The sequence below is a fragment of the Rhinolophus hipposideros genome (genome assembly GCF_964194185.1).
Source record: "Rhinolophus hipposideros genome assembly, chromosome: 13".
Lineage (NCBI taxonomy): Eukaryota > Metazoa > Chordata > Mammalia > Chiroptera > Rhinolophidae > Rhinolophus > Rhinolophus hipposideros.
The window spans coordinates 1,585,837-1,604,179 of NC_138059.1; positions in this window are offsets into that span (position 1 = coordinate 1,585,837).

Here is an 18,343-nt window from a genome sequence, read left to right on the forward strand (position 1 = left end):
TGTCCCTCACAGTGACGAATAAATGATGAAGATAAAATTAGATGTCTGCCTCATCCAAACACAAAAATAAATTCCAGATGGATTGAAGATCTAAATGTAAAACGCAACACTGTAACACATTTTTTAAAAAGCACAAGAGAATGTTTCTATTGCTTCTAGGTGGGGACAATACCGTAAACACACACACCAGAAGAAGCTAAATAACCCAATCGAAAAATGGCCAAAGGACAGGAACGGGTCGTCTGCAGGCGAGGAAACTGGGCTGTGGATGAAGGCACAGGAGGTGGTCCACACGGCAGTCAGGTGATGAGGGAAAAGCAGAATGCAGCCATAGTGATTCGCCATGTCACACGCATCCACTGACAAAGGTGATGAGCCCGAGAACACCAGGTACTGCAGCCACTTTGGAGGGCAATTTGGCGATTCCTACAGAAGCCGAGCTAGCTCCTGTTCCCCAAAGGACCCACTTCTAGGGGATTTCCTGCAGACGTCCCCGCACATATTCACAAAGCTTGTTGGTGGAGTATTATTTACAATAGCAAATTGTCTACCAAGAAATGGCCTCTGATGGGGGAATTGGGTAAACACTGGTGATTCATATGATGACATAATAAACAATAGAGTGAGCGAATGGGGTCTACCTGCGTCAGCATGACGAAATCTCCAGGACGAACTACTAAGTGACAAGGAGCAAAAACAAGTAAAGAAAAGCACATATGCAGGATAACACCCCCGTGCGCAACATTTGAAAAGCACATAGCGATAATGGGTTTTGTGGAGGAAAACAGACCTGACTTCGGGACAGCGCTTACCTGTGAGGGGAGAGGACGGCATGGCCTCTGACTAGAAGGTGGTCTCTCCTTTGTTGCTTTTAACAGAGATTGAAAGCCAGCGTGGTGAACGGCTAACACCTGTTCACTTCAGTGGCATTGATATGTGTCAATTATGTTATAGTTTGTATGATTCTCCATATTGGATGTATTTCACTTTTTTTATTTTGAAAAATAATATTTCACAATTTGGTAAATTTTAAAAACAACAAGTGATTGCTGACAATCCGGGCTGCACTGCCCTCCACTGTCCACCCCAGCTTGGGGTGGGGCACAGCACACAGTGGGGCCAGGTCTGTGGGGGTGGGAGGGTCAGCCCCACCGCACCCCCCAAAGGTAAACAGCCAATAGGAGGAGATGGTCCTGCTGGACAGCCCACCAGGAGTGCGGGGGCTTCTCACTGCAGCTCCAGCTCTCCTTAGAAACCCTCGCTCGCATCCTGTGCACATGGCCGTCCTCCCCCACTGGAACAGGTCTGTGTTGCCCTCTCAGACCCCACTTCCTTCAGGTGATCAGAGGAGACAGAGCCAGGGGGCCAGGAGGTCAGCCCAGGGCCGTTCTCCCATCACTCCTGCCAACTGCGTTTCCCAGCATCTGGACCCCAGTCCCCTGCTAGTGCCCATATGTTCTGAAGGTATTTCTGTGATGAGTGTCCTGAGGGAAATAAAGAGGGTGCCGTGGGGGTGGACAGGGCCGGACATTTGAGCCAAGAATGAAAGAAGAGAAAGATCCAGTAATTTGGGGAAATCTTTTTTTTTTCTGGCAGACGGAACAAAAATTGCCAAGACCCCAAATCAGGAAAGAGTTTGGTGAATTCAAAGATCACAAAAGAGGCCAGTGTAGCTGGAGCATAATCAGGGTCTGAGGAGTTAAAGTCGAAGAGGATACAGATTGAGCCCTCATCCTGGTCACGGACTGAGCCCTGATCCTGGTCACGCGCTGAGCCCTGACCCTGGTCACACGCTGAGCCCTGACCCTGGTCACAGGCTGAGCCCTGATCCTGGTCACAGGCTGAGCCCTGATCCTGGTCACACGCTGAGCCCTGACCCTGGTCACACGCTGAGCCCTGACCCTGGTCACAGGCTGAGCCCTGATCCTGGTCACAGGCTGAGCCCTGACCCTGGTCACACGCTGAGCCCTGACCCTGGTCACAGGCTGAGCCCTGATCCTGGTCACAGGCTGAGCCCTGATCCTGGTCACGCGCTGAGCCCTGACCACAGTTCACATGCTGAGTCCTGACCCTGGTCAAACACTGACCCCCATCTCTGGTCACTAAACATGGGCTGAGCCCCGAGTCCTGGTCACATTCTGAACCCTCCTTGTTCCCGACTACAAAATGCTGCTTTGGGGACAAGATCAGAAAGATGGCCGTGGTAGCTCTGCAGAGAGAAACGGCCCGACCTGAGCTCCGGCAGCCCCTCTTAGTAGGTTACATAAGTCACAGAGGACGTGTCAGGGTGCACAGCATGAGGCAGCTGCGTCTGCAAGCCTCTGCAAAGCCACCATTTGGTCTATGATGCGGTACTAATTGCTCTCAGTGGTGCCTGGTGCTTTGTTAAAAAAAAATTAATGTTGATTTTATTGAAAAACAGAAATAGCACAACATATGCTCTGACCATTTTCAGTGCTAACTGGTGCTGCTGATGGGCCCCCTACCCAGTCCCCCTTGAGGACCCACAGGAGAGCTGATGAGACGGGCAGAACCCAAAGATGTCTCCCACTTCCTAACAGGTTCTGAGCGGCAGGTACCAAGGTAGGTGGGGGAGGGGCATTCTGCAGGCAGCGCGGCCAGGACTTGCAGGAAGGTGGAAGCTCTCAGGTGTGATAGCGAAGGCACAAGTGGCCCTGGGAGCCTTTGCCTCCAGCTTCAGCATTCGGTGTTTCTACCTGGGAGTACAGGAGCCAGGTGATCAGGTGAGGGGGTGACGGTGGCCGTTTGGCCATGCTGCCAATGTCAGTGATGATGAGGATGGGGCCAGGGAAGTGGGTGTGGCCAGGCTATGGTGATGATGTGGGTCAATAACGACGCCTGTCCTTATTGTCAGGGCAAACGCCCGCTGTGGGCTGACCACAGCAAGACTGTCCAGGAGCGGCCCTGCAACCCAGCAGGACGGGCGGGGCAGGGCGTTCGAGCTGCCCTTTCTCTCCCAGGTTCCAGCACTCAGAACCCACACCTACCGGGACCCTTACCTTGGCGTCCAGCTTCACCCCACTGCCCACCCGGCCCAGGGACGCTCTAGCCTTTGCTTGGATAGGGGGTTTGGAGGACAATAAGTGAAGCCAGTCTGACTTCCAATGCCCCAGTGCTGAGCTGTGTGTCCTGGGACTAGTGACCTATGTGACACAGCCCCCGCAGGACTCGTAGCAGTACGGGCTGCAGGGGACACTGGTGGGGCCAAGGTGTGCAAACTGCCAGGCACGGCTGGTGCTCTCCCAGCCCGCAGCCACCCTGTGCCCTTGATGTCTGACTGCTGACCCCGTCACTGCCTCACCCAGTCCTAGGGTCCATGTCTCTACAGGTGCGTTTAGCAGTGGCGACTGGCCACAGTCCCTGCCCTTGACCCTGGGTCCTCCTGCCCCTCCTGTTTTTGCTCCTGCGTGCGTCCTCGCTCCTTTCTCTTCTCCCATGTGCTCAGCACGCCGCCCCCAGGCTCCATCCTTATCCGTTTTCCATCCACCCTGCAGCCTCTCTCTGCTCTCCAGGCCTTTAGTCCCTGAAGTGGGTCCTTGTCAAGTAGAATGAAATGCTGGCTCTGGAATGTCTTTCAAGCCTACTCTCCCTGCTTCCATGCCCTTATCCAGGCTCTTTGTTTGTCACGTGTACTACTGCATTAGTCTGCCAGCTGCAACTTGCTGCCCAGGCCCTTCCCCTGCCTCCATCCCCCTGGGGCTGCCCAGAGACACGGCGCAAGAGCCAAACTTGGCCTCTGTCCATTGTATGCTGCACCTGGATGGTTGCAGGGAGCCTCACTGCTGAGCCAATGAGCAGTGTGTGAGGCCCCTGCTCTGTCTCCCTGCCCCTGCCCTCCAATCTTCAGGCCTCTGAGTCCTAAGTGCTCCTCCTGTGTGTTCTACACTGTCCTGCTCTGGGCCTTTGCACATGCTGTTCCCCTGTCAGGTACGCCTTTCCCATCCTTATAATGCTTTAAATTTCTGCACATTCCCCATGAGCCATTAAATGCTGCCTTCCCAGAAGCCTGCCCTCGCTGTCATGCACACCTAACCACACCCCACTGTAGGATGTGCTCCTCTGGGGGTCACAGCCAACTCTCCAGCACTCTCCCACCGAGGACAGGAGGCAGTAAGACCTCCCTCTCACTCTGCCAGCCGCAGTGCCCGTGCTCAGCCAGGAGCAGGAAACTCCGCTGAATGAGCGATCGGCCGGCTGAATGAATGCACAGACATGAATGATGCTAAGAGGCCAGGCCTATGTTTGCAGCATGACAAGCGCCGAGCAAAGGAACCATAGCCAGGAGCCACCATCCTGCAGTGGACGTGAGCAGGTGTTTCCCAGCCTGGGGCTGATCTCATTCGTGGTCTGACTTATAGCGGCACAGACACAGGACCCTGAGGAGGTTGGGTCTTGCTGGACCTCAGTATTGTCTCCTGTGAAATGGGAGCATGAGATCCGCTGCCAGCAGTACAACAGTTAATACTGACAGTAAGATGCAGGCCAACAGTGATTGCCAGTGGTCGCACTGGTCTAGGCCAAGCCCTCTGCTATAGTCGTTCCACAGACATCATCTATTTCAGTACCTGGCACGTGGGTGCTAAAGCCGTCTCCTGAAGACCTTCGTTATGGGCTGTAAGGATTGGGGACGCCTGTGTCTGCTGCGTTTGCAGCTGCAGCTCTGGCAGTGTTTGGAGGTGCACCCGCGGGAGCCCTCTGGCTGTGCACCCTCTCCTCCCCCTCCCCTCCATTCTGGAAGGGGCTGATCCTGACAGCGGAACATGGGAGCCAAGCCTGCAAGGGCCGTAAATCTGCCAGGCTGCCGTGCACAGACCACATTGCCCGCGTCTCCGCTCCAGCACAGTCTGCCTTCCGGGCTGTACGCACAGACCCAGCCTTACAGCACCAGGCTTGAGGGCCGTGCCACAGAATGGCCCCCGTCACCAGAGGACTCCCTGGCATCTCCGCCCTGTCCTGCACACTGTGGACTCTTGGGCACGTGGGCTGGAAGGGGGTGGGCTGGCACTGCCTGTGACACACAGGATTCTGCAGCCTCCGCACAAGTAGCCCAGGGACCCTCTATGTGAGTGGGACGCATGGCCTTCCAGGTGTGGTGAGGACCACACCAGGTTTAATTCACATCCATCATGTCATATCGATGAAAAGAGACAGAGACAGAGAAGGAGGAAAAGAAGAAAGCTTTCTCCTTGCGGTGAAAACTCCTGGATCTGCTCTCTTGACAGTTTCCTGTCCACACAGCAGTGGGAGCTAGTCGCCATGCCACACACCCGAGACTTATTTCACTTACAGCCGGAAGTCTCCACCTTCTGACCCCCTTCCTCCAACCCCTGACCCTCCAGCCCCGCCCCTGGTGACCACAGACCTGCTCTCTTTCCGAGTTTGGTTTGTATTTTTTTAGATTCCATATATACGTGAGATCATGCAGTATTTGTCTTTCTGTAATTTATTTCACATGGTATAATTCCCTCTAGAGCCATCCACTTGTCACAAAGGACAGGACTTCCGTCTTGTTGTGGCTGAATAACATCCCATGGTACATATGTACCACGTCTTCTTTATCTATTCATGCACTTGTGGCCACTTAGGTGGTTTTCATGTCTTGGTTCTTGTAAATCATGCTGGTCCTGGAGACTATCTCATTGTCCTGGCCCAGTCCCTGGCCCAGAGCTGGAGCTAAATGTGTGCGTGTGTGAATGAATGCTTGCGTGCGTGAATGAATGCGTGCGTGCGTGAACGAATGAGTGCGTGAATGAATGCATGCGTGCATACATGGAAAGCACAGAGGTTCAGAGGCCGAGACACCTCTCTAGCTCTGACGCTTGTCATGTAAATCCAAACCTGGAGAATAATCTTGTCCACACTGAGGGCAGCTGCCCAATTTGTCTCCCTCCACCCCCACCACTGGCTCCCTCTTGCTGGAATAATGCACAGGGCTGCCTCCATCAAGCCCTGTCCTAGAGCACTGCTGGACGGGGGTCACTGTGGGGGTGAGGCTGCCCCCCAGCTAGCTGTCCCTCTGCTGAGGGCAGGCCCACAGTCTAAAGCACTGTTACCGTGGGGTGTCAGGGGGTGTCCTGGGAGAGAAATTCAGGGCCTAGTATGAGGGGTGTGTGCACACACGTCCCCGGGGAGGCAGAGTGGAGCTTCTCCCCTTGCTCGTTTTCCTGGCTTTGGGACTGCAGGTTTTTACACCTCGCTTTATTAATGCCTTTCTGTCCTCCAGATTCAAGCTGCCTTCCAGAAAGCAGCTGCCATTAGCTTCTCCCCTGAGCCTTCAAATCCCCCGTGCTCAGCAAAATCCCCCTCTGATTCAAGCAGCTGTGCTGGGAGCCCAGTCCGCCTTCCGAGCTCATCAAAGACCCTGAAAGGAAAGATTAACAGCAGCCGCCCGTCAGCCGGGCCATTGTCACCACTCAGTGCGCCCGCCGCTCCTGGCCACTGCGGGCCCGCCAGAGAAGAAGAATTAGAGAATGTGGCTCTTAGAAGCACCAGCGTTCAGAAGCATGGAATCATCAAATCTTCCCCCCAAATCAGCTTAGGGCGTTAGAATTTTAAGGACGCATCCAGGGAGCTTAGACTCTGAGAAGTCACCTCAAATTTCATTCTGATTACGTTTGGGGTAAAATAAGTAAATCTAATCTCGGACACCGACTTAGGAGCCTAGCCTCTTAGCTTATTATAAGCCCGGACTGGCAACATCTGTGAGCCATCGAAATCATGTAATCTGGGGGTCAGAGGGAGAGGAGGCCTTGCGGCCCCAGCCTCTTGCTCAAGGCTAAATGGACGTCAGTGAGTAGGGTGGGTCCCCGTGCGCTGGGCACCCAGCAGGACAGCACTGCCCCTCCCTGCCTCTCACTGTGGGACCAGGCCTCTCAGGCCCCCCAAGTTGCCCCCTTGCCGGGCCCTAGGGGAAGGCGCTCTCCACCCACTGTGATTGGTGAACCCCTCCCCAGGGTTGCCGCAGGCTAAAAGCCCACCCAAGGTCCCAGGAGACCCCCAAATGTGCTTCAGCCTGAAACTGTTTGTTCCAAGGAGGCGCAGGACCACAAAATCGTCAAACAGAGGCAGACGCATCCATCCAGCTGTGCAGGCGGGCCTCCGCGGCCCCGCCCTCAGTGCTGCCGGGAAATAGCTATTCCTGGGGTGGAGACACTGACGATTCACACTCAGGATGGCCATGCGTGTCTGGTTTCCTGCCAGGCCTGTGGACCATTATGACCCATCACAGGTGAGCTAAGCCGTGTGAGTCAGACTCCCAGGGGCTGCCCTGAAATGAGCACTCGGTGCTGTAGAAGGCCCTCTGGGGGCTGGGGGCTGAGTCAGCCCCAGGGAAACCATGACTGCGTGTCAGCCACTGCCACAGACGTGGAGCCTTGTGGGCGGGAGAGGACGGCTGAGCAGGGAGGAAGGACAGCCTGGGGTGATGGGCTTTGCCATGGAAACCCACGCTGAGTCCCTTTGTCCTGCAGCCTGGTCCCACTCAACTGGGCGGGGATGGAGTACAGCTGGCAAGGAGGGGGCTCCGTCCTGGGCACGGGGTGGACAATGGACACACATAGGCGTCCCAGCCTCAGCAGAAGGAAGCTGGGTGGTGGGCTGTAGGTGGTTGGGAGGGGGTCTTCCCCAGAACTTCCTGTTGGCACCTACTGTCCAGCGTGGTCTCCTGGTATCCTGATGAGTGACCATAAACCAAGGGAGGTCATTATTCTGACCTGCAGGGAGCTGGGCTCCTGGGGGACAGGATGCCCCAAAGCTGGGGTGTAAGACTTTGGTCTTCATTTACCATGGGTCAAGGGCCAAGGCAGGTGAGCAAGAAACATGCCTTTGACGCCCACACAGCAGACGTCACAGGCCGGAGCTGTGGGACACAGGACTTGGTCTTGGCAGAGAACAGGTCTGGCCCCACAGCCTGAGCTCGTCCCAGGGTCTGGGGCCAGCGCTGGCTCCGTCCCTCCTGTAAGTACATCCTCACGACGAAACCTCAGGAGCATTTCCATCGGAGTGAGGGATAAGAAGAGAATGCCACGGCCGCCTGCCTGTACCATGTTCATTTTAACACTGAATATAAATAGTGCCTGGATAACTAGACATAGTGACGGAAATAAAAATCCAGGAGAATGAAAGATCTCGATGTGATTTCCAAAAACTTTTAAAACAATTAAAGTATAGAAACATATTCTGTGACCTCAGAGTAAACAATTTCTAAAATAAAACAGAAGTGGAGACATAAAGGGGAAAACGATCAATCTGAATACATCAAATTTGAAAACTTCTGTATGATAAAGGACCATGAACATACTTAAAAGATGTATGCCTTTCTGACAAACAGACTTTCGCATCATAAAGCAAACAACGGATCAATATCCAGAATAAATAAACAACATCTACTGAGATCATCACTAAGAAGACAAACACCCAACGGGGGGAAAAAAAGGCAAAACCTACAAACAGGCAATTTACAAAAGGGGAAATCTAAATCATGAATATATATACGACACGCTTGCTAATAATGGATGGGTAATTCAATACTCATTGCAATAGTGTTTCATGTCTATCGGAACTGCAAAAATCTAGAAGTCTGACAACTCCAAGCATTTGGCATGTGCAGGGCATGGGAAGTCACGGCTGCGTTGGTGTGGAAATCCGTGACGTGCCCACTAGTGACATCTAGCAGAGTCAGAGCAGGAGTGTATGGCTGCACCCACACCCTACAGAAACCGAGGGCTCAGGCCGCGTGGCATGGCAGCTAAGCACCCCAACGCTGGACAGGCTTTCTGGGATGTGCCCTGGCCGTTTCACCCTGGGCAAGCTGTGCGCCTTCTCTGTGCCTCAGTTTCCCTAGCTGAAGACTAGGCACTCTTCCTGGGGACATCACTGTGCAGATTCCATGAGAAGACGTAGGTTATCTGAACCAACATGAGACAGGCAACAAGCCTGACAACAAAACAACTATTTTCACCGTGACAGTGTTTGTAATAGAAGATACTGGAAACAAGCCAAATGCCCATTGGTACGGGGAGAAATATACCATATATTTAAATATTTTCACGTGGTGGAAGACACTGCAGCACTTAAAAACGTAGGAAATAGACCTGTGTCATCGACAGGGGTGGATTGTAAAGATAAATGTTGAATGGAAAGAGAAATTCCAAAACATTGCTTACATCATGACCCGGGGTGTATCAATGTTTAAGCACAGACAACAATAGGCCACATTGCTTACAGTACTCACATGTGGAGAAGGTATAAAACACGGTCACTTCGGCCCCAATTTATGACAGCTGGTTGCTTCCAGGAAGGGATTTCTTTCCCCTTGGGGTGGTGGGGACGTGAGGGTTTGTGATAAACCCCTTTCTGGTTTTCTGGGGCTGGTTGCTGCCACTATTTTTGTTTTAGGCAGAGTCCTTGGGAGGGGACCCCTCATGCTCAGAGGCAGCACAGCCCACAAGGCCCCCATGCAGGCCCACGGCCCAGCACCAGCCATGCTGGCCCGTCTGTGCCTCCGACACACACTGCTCTGCCCCGTGGGCTCACCACATGCTGTTCCCGCTCCCTGCAAGGCTCAGCCCCGAAATCTTGTCACCATTCAGACCTCTGCTCAAACAGCTCCTCGAAGGAGCCCCCTGTGTTAATCAGCTTGGGCTGCTGTCACAGAGTGCCACAGGCTGGGGGGCCCAAACAACTGACATTTATTCTCTCACCGTCTGGAGGCTGGAAGTCTGAGATCAGGGAATTGGCAGGGCTGGTTCCTCTGAGACGTCTCTCCTAGGCATGCAGACGGCCGTCTCCTCCCCGTGTCTGCATCTGGTCGCCCCTCTGTGTGTGTCTGTGTCTTAATTTCCTCTTCTTATAAGGACACAGTCACATTAGATTAGGGCCCACCCTAGTGACCTCATTTACCCAATCACGTCTGTAAAGACTCCAGCTCCAGTCACATTCCGAGGTCCTAGGGTGCGGACTTCGACATATGAATTTTGAGGGACACAATTCAGCCGATACGAATGACTGAAGCAGCCGCCATGCCACCCTCGGTCTCACCGTACATTGTGTGTTTGGTGTAGTTTGGTGTAGCACTTACCAGTCTCCAAGCCCTCTTGGTTATGCACTTTCTTGTTTCTTCTCTGTTGAGCCCACCTCAGGAGCCCTGCAAGCCTCCCAGAGCTGGGGGCCTTGCCTGGCTCACAGAGCAAGCAGCACCTACAACAGAGTCGACCAAAGAGTTAGAACTCAAAGAGTTCCATCGGCTAATAACTAACGAGCGAGTGAATGAGGGAGGACTGGGCGAGGTCTCAGCCAGGAGGAGCGTCTGCGCGCCAGGAAGCCAGCCCTCACCAGACACCGAATCTGCTGCTGCTTTGACCTTGGCCCCCACCTTCACTTTTATTTTGGGCAAACAAAAGGGAGAGTCAACCCCTGTGAGAGGAGCAGGCCAGCCATGAGGAATGGCTTGGGCCAATGGGACTGGGCATTGCTAAGGTCAAGCAGATGAGGCCTAGGACCCATGGAGGTCCATTTTCCTGCGTGTGCCCTTCTCCCCCGAGCCCAGCCCGCCATCTTGGAGATGAACGGGGAGGAGGTGCTTTCAGCTCATCCTTCTCTGTTGGCCTTGGGAGAGGAAAGGAGACCACAGGCAGCAGCATCCCGACAACCTTCTCTCCCCATGTCGCCGCTGCGTCAGCACTGCTGGGTGGCTCTGCAGCCCCAGGGCTCTCTCTCCGGTTACATAGGGAGGGTCTGATAAGCACCATCACCACTCTCACCATCCCAGTGTGAAGGGCCCTCCGCTGTTTTTCTCAACATGATGGATGCCTTCAGAAATGCCCGTATTATTATCATTTGCCAGTGACATCCACCAACTTGGAGCACCACCATCCCTGGAGCCTAATCGGAACTGACAGCTTCTCTGGAAAGAATGCCCGAGTCATCCATCCACAGTTTCCATGAAGCATGTTTCCGTAAGATACCAGCTGAGCCGACAGGGACTCGACTGTCTCCCTGTCGTGAGCGGATTGAGCACCAAGCTGGGAAGAGGCACCTGGGCACTGCTCCCACGCGCTGTGTGACCTTGGACAGGCCATTTAAACCTGTACTGGCTTTGTCACCCCACCTGTAAAAAGAGAATGATGGATGCTTACGCCAGGAGCCACCGCGTTGTGAGTCAGCTCGCCTGGGGAAGGTGTTTGCGACACTGTAGACAGAGAGCCTGCATTGCACTTGACCTAGACACAGGCAGACACCACAACACCCATCATTTACTTACCAGGGTCTGCTTTGTAAGAAGGGCCGCACGGCACCCTTTCAGTACGCTCCTCTTGGCCCTTAGAATAATCCTAGTGGTGGTTCTATTATTGTCCCCACATTATAAATAAGAAACCTGGGGCACAGAGAGGTTAGTAGTATGGCCAAGGTCACACAGTTGAGAACTTTAGGAGCTCAACCGTGCTCAGACGTCTCTGGGGTTGGCTCTCTGCCCTGATAACCCAAGAGGAGCAAAGCGTGGCCTCTGCCCTGTAAGTGCATAAAAACAAGAGGCGGATCGAGACACTCCCTAAGGAAATCACGGCAGACTGCCCGGCAGAGGTGTCCCCTCCACTGTGACTGAAGGAGAGTTGGCATCCGCGGTGGGAGGTAGGGAGGTTTCACACAAAGAGGGCAGAATGAGCAAAGGCCGAGAGGCCGGCATCCCCACGGAGCAGTGTCCATCCTCCTCTCCTCCCACCTTGTTTCTTCATCGTTGCTGTTGCTGTTGCTATCTTTACCAGCACAAGCACCACGTTCATAGGCCCTCACACGAGCAGGTCAGGCAGAGGACGTGGCTTTGACATCTTTCAATGAAAATGTATCCTTCCTTCAGGGAAAGGGCCTTAAAATCCACCATTAAGTAAAATTGAACCATCAATCAGCATTATAAAATATTAGGTAAAATTATCTTTAAAAAAAATTCAGAATAGCTTTCATTTTCCTTAAATCGCAACAGAAATGGATATTCCGTGAGTGGGGTGGTTTCTTCAGACCTTGTCTAAAGAGACCAGGGGCTCCTACACCCCAAAGCCCAGCCACCCGCTGAGAACAAGAAGGGTGCCTGCTGGGGCAGAAAACGGGGTGACTGCTTTGACTTCATGACTCTCCCATGGGTTGGATAAATTGCTATGACCTCCCTTTTCCCACCTGAGCGTCACAAGGTGCTGAAGGAACACCTGGAAAGAGGACGTCGGAAGGCTGTCAGACTCCATCACGTGATACCTCTGCAAGGTCAGGACGTCTGTCACCCCCTCAGTGACTCGCTTGTCAGACGGACGCTCTGTGTGCTCCTCCAGAACAGTCCTGCCGGCATGGCTGGCTAGTCGAAGACCCCCAGACCTCGCTGGCTCTTCGTGACAGGTGTTTGCTCCAAGCACACATGTGCACGTCTTGCCTGGACCCTGCAGCCCCCACTGGGCTTGCTGCCGTCCTGTGCAGCATGGACACCAGACAGGCAGGAGGAAAGGCACGGACAGTGCCTCGGGAGACCCCACTCAGAAGTGACCGGCGTTAATTCTGCCCCAGCCTAGGCCTGGCCATGACCCAGGAGGAAGCCCAGCACCAGTGGGTGGGGCCACACACTCCAGCCTCAGCGGAGGGTGCAGGTTCTCAAGGGCAACCGGGGAGGGGACAGCAGATCCCGTCTGCTCCCGGGGAAGCTCAACAAACACAGAAAACCACCAGTCTGTGAGAAACGCTGAGACAGGGGCAGGGTCAAGGGAGCCGGGCTCAGTCTGCAAAGCAAGGACCTGTGTCCTCCCCTCCCCCACCCCTACCGCCAGGTACCTGCTGGCCCCCCAAACCTGTGTGTCATGCGTCACCAATTTCATGTACACGGCCTCTTTAAATACCAATCAGACCGGGAGGAATGGGTACCTGCTCTGTGCCCAGTCTGGGCCGAGGGCATTCTGTGTTCTTGTTACAGCCACACGTCTGTGGTCTTGTCCCTTCTCCATTTGGCGGCTTGGATACCGAGATCCCAGGAGATGACATGTCACAGAGCCAGAAACAAGAGGAGCAAAGCAGCATCCGGGCTTTGCACTTGCAGCCCCAGGCCTGTGCCAAGCGCAGCTGGTGCTGGGGTCCTGGGAGTTGGCACCCCGTGGGTGCAATGGCCCATTTCACAGACAGAAGCCTGAGGCCACGTGGAGCAGGGACTTGTCAGGGTCTAAGCCAGCTCCACAAAGGGCAGGCCTCCCGGAATCTTCAGAATTCAGAACCACCTTCCGGTCAATTCAGGCTCCTCCGGGATCCCTTCCCTGCCGACGTCCAGCTAACCTGGCCACGTGGCCCGCCCTCACCTGAGCTGGCAGAAGGCTGGCGTGAGGCACCAAACATGCCTTCAGAAGGGGTCAAAACAAACACACAATAATTTGACTTCCTTCAAAATGAAATTGAGTTTTATATGTCACCATTTGTCCAGGAACAAAAAATAAATGCCGTTGAAGGCCAAGTTGTCATGTCCACGTCGCGTCACACTGAACTGAGAGGTAGCAGTTCACAGAGTGAAATAAGGAGTGCACGGGTCACACAGCGTCTGACGGTGACAAAATGGATGCTAGTACTTGACAAGGCGCGGGGGGAGGGGGCGGTCTGGACAACACAACCGTTGTTTCTCTTAGCAGAAAAATGGACGCTCTGAGCACAGCTAAATACCACCTTATGGGTTCTTGGCAGCAAATCTCCTTGCTCTTCCCCTGGGGGTTCTCCCGAGGTGCCTCCTGAGGAATTCGCAAGTGGTGTGACCGTTTGGGGAGGGGCAGCAGGAGAGTGGCCTGTGTGGCAGAACTCCCCCACCCCTGGGCTGCCGGAGCCTGAAGGGGGGGCGCGGCCACAGGGCAGGGCTTGCTCCGTGCCCTCACCGGTCAGTCCAGGCTCTGGACCATGCCACCTCCTGGGGCCTTCTGCTCCCTCAGAAGCTCTGGGATTCAGGGCATGACCCCGATCTTTTGTGCACAGAGTTGAGGGGAAGTCATTTTTCTGTCTCCCTGGAGAAATTAAAGGTACGAAGCTCATGGCTGAAATGGCCTCCCAATCATCTCCCAATCAATTGGCCCAACAGAAAAATATCAGGAAAAACAGACCTAAAAGGGAGGTTTGGGGTAAGAGAAGCAGAATTATCTTCCCAGTTCTGTCACATACTGACAGTGCGACCTCAAGGGAGCCCAGGCCCTGAAGAAACACAGGGACCTTCCCAGGTGTCCTGGGGACCATTGCCAGAGCGAGGACTCGTCCCCAGGCCTCTGCCCATTCCCTCTGTTCTCCCTTTGTTCATAAGGGAATGTAATTGCTACCCTACTGGGTTGAGGAAGAAAGAGGAATGAGACCTTTGGAAAAGCATCTAGCATACGAGTATATTCTATTTCCGGGTGCCATTGGTAAGAAAATCATATATTTTTAATAGAGTTTACATTTTAGAGCAGTTTTAGGCTTACAGGACAATTGTGCAAAGTACAAAATTTTGGCAGGTATTTAACAGACAGATGAGCAGCAGCGGGAAAACAACGTGTGTTTTCACTGAGACCCCCCACCCTCCACCCACAGGCTCAAGGAGTGTCTGCGAGGTTTGAGGCGGGGGCTGCAAGGGGTCAGCATTTACTGCAAGTCTTTTTCTGGGACAGTTAGATCCCCAGCTCCCTTTTCCAGCTCTGAGAAACTGGTTGATTGTCCCTCTGCCCCTCAATGGAAGAACAGACTGGTCATCCTGGAGACACCGGGCACAGTTGAGAGCAGAGCCTGGGCAGGCATCGTCCTGAGAACGAGGGCAGGAGTAGCACTGTGTGCACAGAGCCCCTGACCAGCGATCTCACACAGGCCCTGGCAAAGCCTTCCCAGGAGTCTCACTGGCCTACAGGGATTGAAAGACATGGCCTTCGGGTCCCCCAAGGAATAGCCCGACTGGGTGACCCCACCCAAAGTCCACAGAAAGGCAGACTCACACCAGACACGCCCCTAGCCAGGCTCTGAGTGTCCCTCCCCCAGCACGACACCAGCCCGTGTCCCCACACATGGATGCAGGTGTCTGCTGTGCAAAACAGAGCACCGTGATCCAGTGACAAGGGCATCTTGGAAGAAACACAGACAGTGCGGGTAGGGATCTCCCCGAAACGAGGATAAGTGTCCTTGGAGGCACAGCTCAGACAGGACAAGGGTGCTGTGGGAGCAGCCACTGAGGAAGGACAGAGGGCCAGGGGGACAACATGCTGGCAGCAATAGCAGCCACAAAGCAGAGATGGGCCGCGCTGAGGAAATACCTTTGAGAGTAGAGAAAGCGTACGAAGAAAATAAAAGGCTGATCCAGGAGGGCTAATATTTTAGGAACAGAAATTCCAGAAAGAGAGAACCAAGAAAGCAGAGGGTAGGAAATACCCAAGAAATAACTCAATGCACGCTCCTCAGATGGAAAGGCGCTGCTGTGGGCCAAAGGGTGTGTCCCAGCATTCATATGTGGGTATCCTGACCCCCCAGGACTGCAGGAGGTGTCTGCATTTGGAGATGGGCCTCTACAGAGGTGATTAAGGTAGAATGAGGCCATGGCAGGGGCCCCTAATCCACTAGGAAGAGGATATTAGGTCACAGACACACACAGAGGAGAGGTCCCAGGCAGAAGCCAACCTGCTCAGCCTTCATCGTGGACTCCCAGCCTGCAGAACGGTGGGAAATACATCTTCTGTTGTGTAAGGCACCCATTCTGTGGGGCTCCATTATGGCAGCCCCAGCAGACTAAAACAGGCCTGAATTTCCGGATTCACAGGGTCCCCTGTGAACTCAGCACCTTGGATGAAATCAACCCTCAGCAAGGCTCGTGACTATGACGTCTCAGAAAACAGCGACAAAGAGAAAGTCCCACCAGCTCCCAGAGAGGGAGAGAACCGAAAGAACGAACAAACACACTTCAGACAAAGGCTCAAGAATCCAAATGCCATGGGTCTTCTCCACAGCAAGGCGGGGTGCTGGAAGATGACACACAACGCCTACGCGGATCTACAAGGAACGAGATCCCCCCCTTCACCCATCCAGTCACGTCATCGGCTTCTCTCCTGGGAGACGAAGATAAACGTTTATCCTACGGAGGCACAAAGGTACCTCCTGCCCACCCTTCCTGGAAGAATTAGCTCCCTCTAAAGGACTTCCTCCTATGGCAAAACAGAGAGAGGCCCATGCAGAATGCCCCCACCCCCCATAACCGGGGCGAGGCTGCCGGGATGTGAGATACCTGGGGCCGGGGCGACAGCCATTCCTGCAGAGACACAAAGTAATGAGGACACCTGCCACGCTCAGATGTCCTGATGTGTTTACGCAGCCGGGGGAGAATTTGAGATGGAATTAGTGGTAAGTGTACAGAAAACTAAGCAAATGAAAAGAAATAAGAGCATTTATTAGCTCCAGGGAAAACAATGTGTTGGTGCAGGAGAAGGAAAAGAAACCTGTTCGGGGCTCAGCTTTGAGGCGTGTTTACAGTATCGATCTGGCAGAAATGGCATTATTAGCGTAGGGGCAGGCCAGGGCTGGCGGCAGGCAGAGTGTCCTCCCTCTACCCGGCGGAAGTCAACGGATAAAACCCCAGAACGGAAAGCCAAGAGGCAACATTTAAAGATATGGAGGTAAACCGTCCCCGTGATCAGGGGAAAGGGATGAAAAGCTGTGTGTCTGGGACCCCACAAGTTACTACACACCTTCCATGGTTCCCGCCTGTGTGTAGAACCGCTAGTTCTCTGGGGCCGCGGTAACCAGTAACCACAAACCAGGGCCTAAAACAACAGAAATCAATTCCCTTATAGTGCTGGCGGTCAGGAATCGAAATCAAGGTGTCCGCACGACTGCGCTCCCAGGACCACGGCCTGACCCCGTGCCACCACGTCTCCATCTCTGCCCCCACCGCTCTCTGTTTCAGGATTGCTGAGTTCCTTTGTAGAAGGCCTTTTCCGTGTCATTCCTGACTCAGAGGCCACTCAGGTGCTGGTCAGCTGGTCAGCTGACCTGGGAAGTACCAGTCCTGCTTGTCCCTCCAAGTCCTCAGGGGGTCCTCCTGTACCCCTACCCGGACCACTGTCTGTTGCTGCCGAACAAACTACCCCAAACGTAGCCACTGAAAAGGACAAACACTCCTGTCTCACCGGTGGTTCTGGCCCTGCCTTGCCTGACAATGAAGGCATCAGCTGGGCCGCCCTCATCGGAAGGCGGGAAGGGGCTGCGACCTGCCTCTGCAGGTCTGTCCTGCAGTGAGCTGGCCGTGGGGACTCCCACAGGTGGCAACGGCCCTCTTTTCAGCTGTTGAATCCTAAAGTCTCGTCATCCTGATTTAAAACCATCCTCTTCAACTGCTAACTGTTGAAAGGAGAAACAAAATGAGAAGAGGAAAGGAAAATCAAGTTGCGTGCGGCGATGAAGAGAGCTCGTCACGCCCACTGCCCTCGGCCATGAACCGTGGGATCTTCAGAGCTGGCCATAGTGGGTGCAGTGACCAGCGTCCAGAAGGAGCCCACCATCCAAGTCCCAACAGGGCGGGGCCTCCTGTCCCTCAGCCCCGCTGCCGGCCGCCTCCTGGAGGTGTGAGTGGAGTCCCCTGCCTCGGCCGGGCTTCCTGGTCAGTGCCCACCCTCCCAGACCCCTCGCTGGCCACGGGAGGTTGCCATGCGTGCCCTGACGGGGGAAGTGGAGACTCGCCTAGCTGGTGGGTGGTGGATCCTCACAGTTGCCTGGGCCCGGGCCTGGACTTCTGCCCCTTCCCAGCAGGAGGTGGAAGACGTGCATGGCACCTGCCCGCGGCCCTTACTCCCAGGTCATCCCAGAAGCAACCAGGTCCCTGTCTCTGAGAAGCCCTGGGGACCCTCAGGTCTAAAACAGGAGCGGGGTGCCCCCCCACCCTTTCCAGACCTCCCTCAGGACCCCTGAGCTGTGGGTCAGGCTCCCTAAGACACCCTCTCCTCCATGTCTCCATCTAAATGTCTCCTCTGCGGAGACCTCCCCTCCCCAGGGCGGCAGTGCCATTACACACCCCATCAGTCCCTGGCACCCTGGGCCCAGCGCTTTACCTGTCCTAACTGTTTAATCCCCACCCCAGGTGGGTGCTACCAGGGTCCCCACTGCAGTGAGGAGAAAAGGCAGGTACCAGGGTATCAGGCCACGGACCGAAACCACGGAGCGTTCTGATCTGGGGCACCAGCGGCCAGCACACACCTACTGAGGTCCGGTCGTCATGCTTGTGCCAGCCTCCAGGGGACTGGCATGGCCAGAGGGACTGTGTCTGTCTTGCTTGAGCCCTGTGCCTAGAACAGGGCCTGAAACCTGCCTTGCCTTG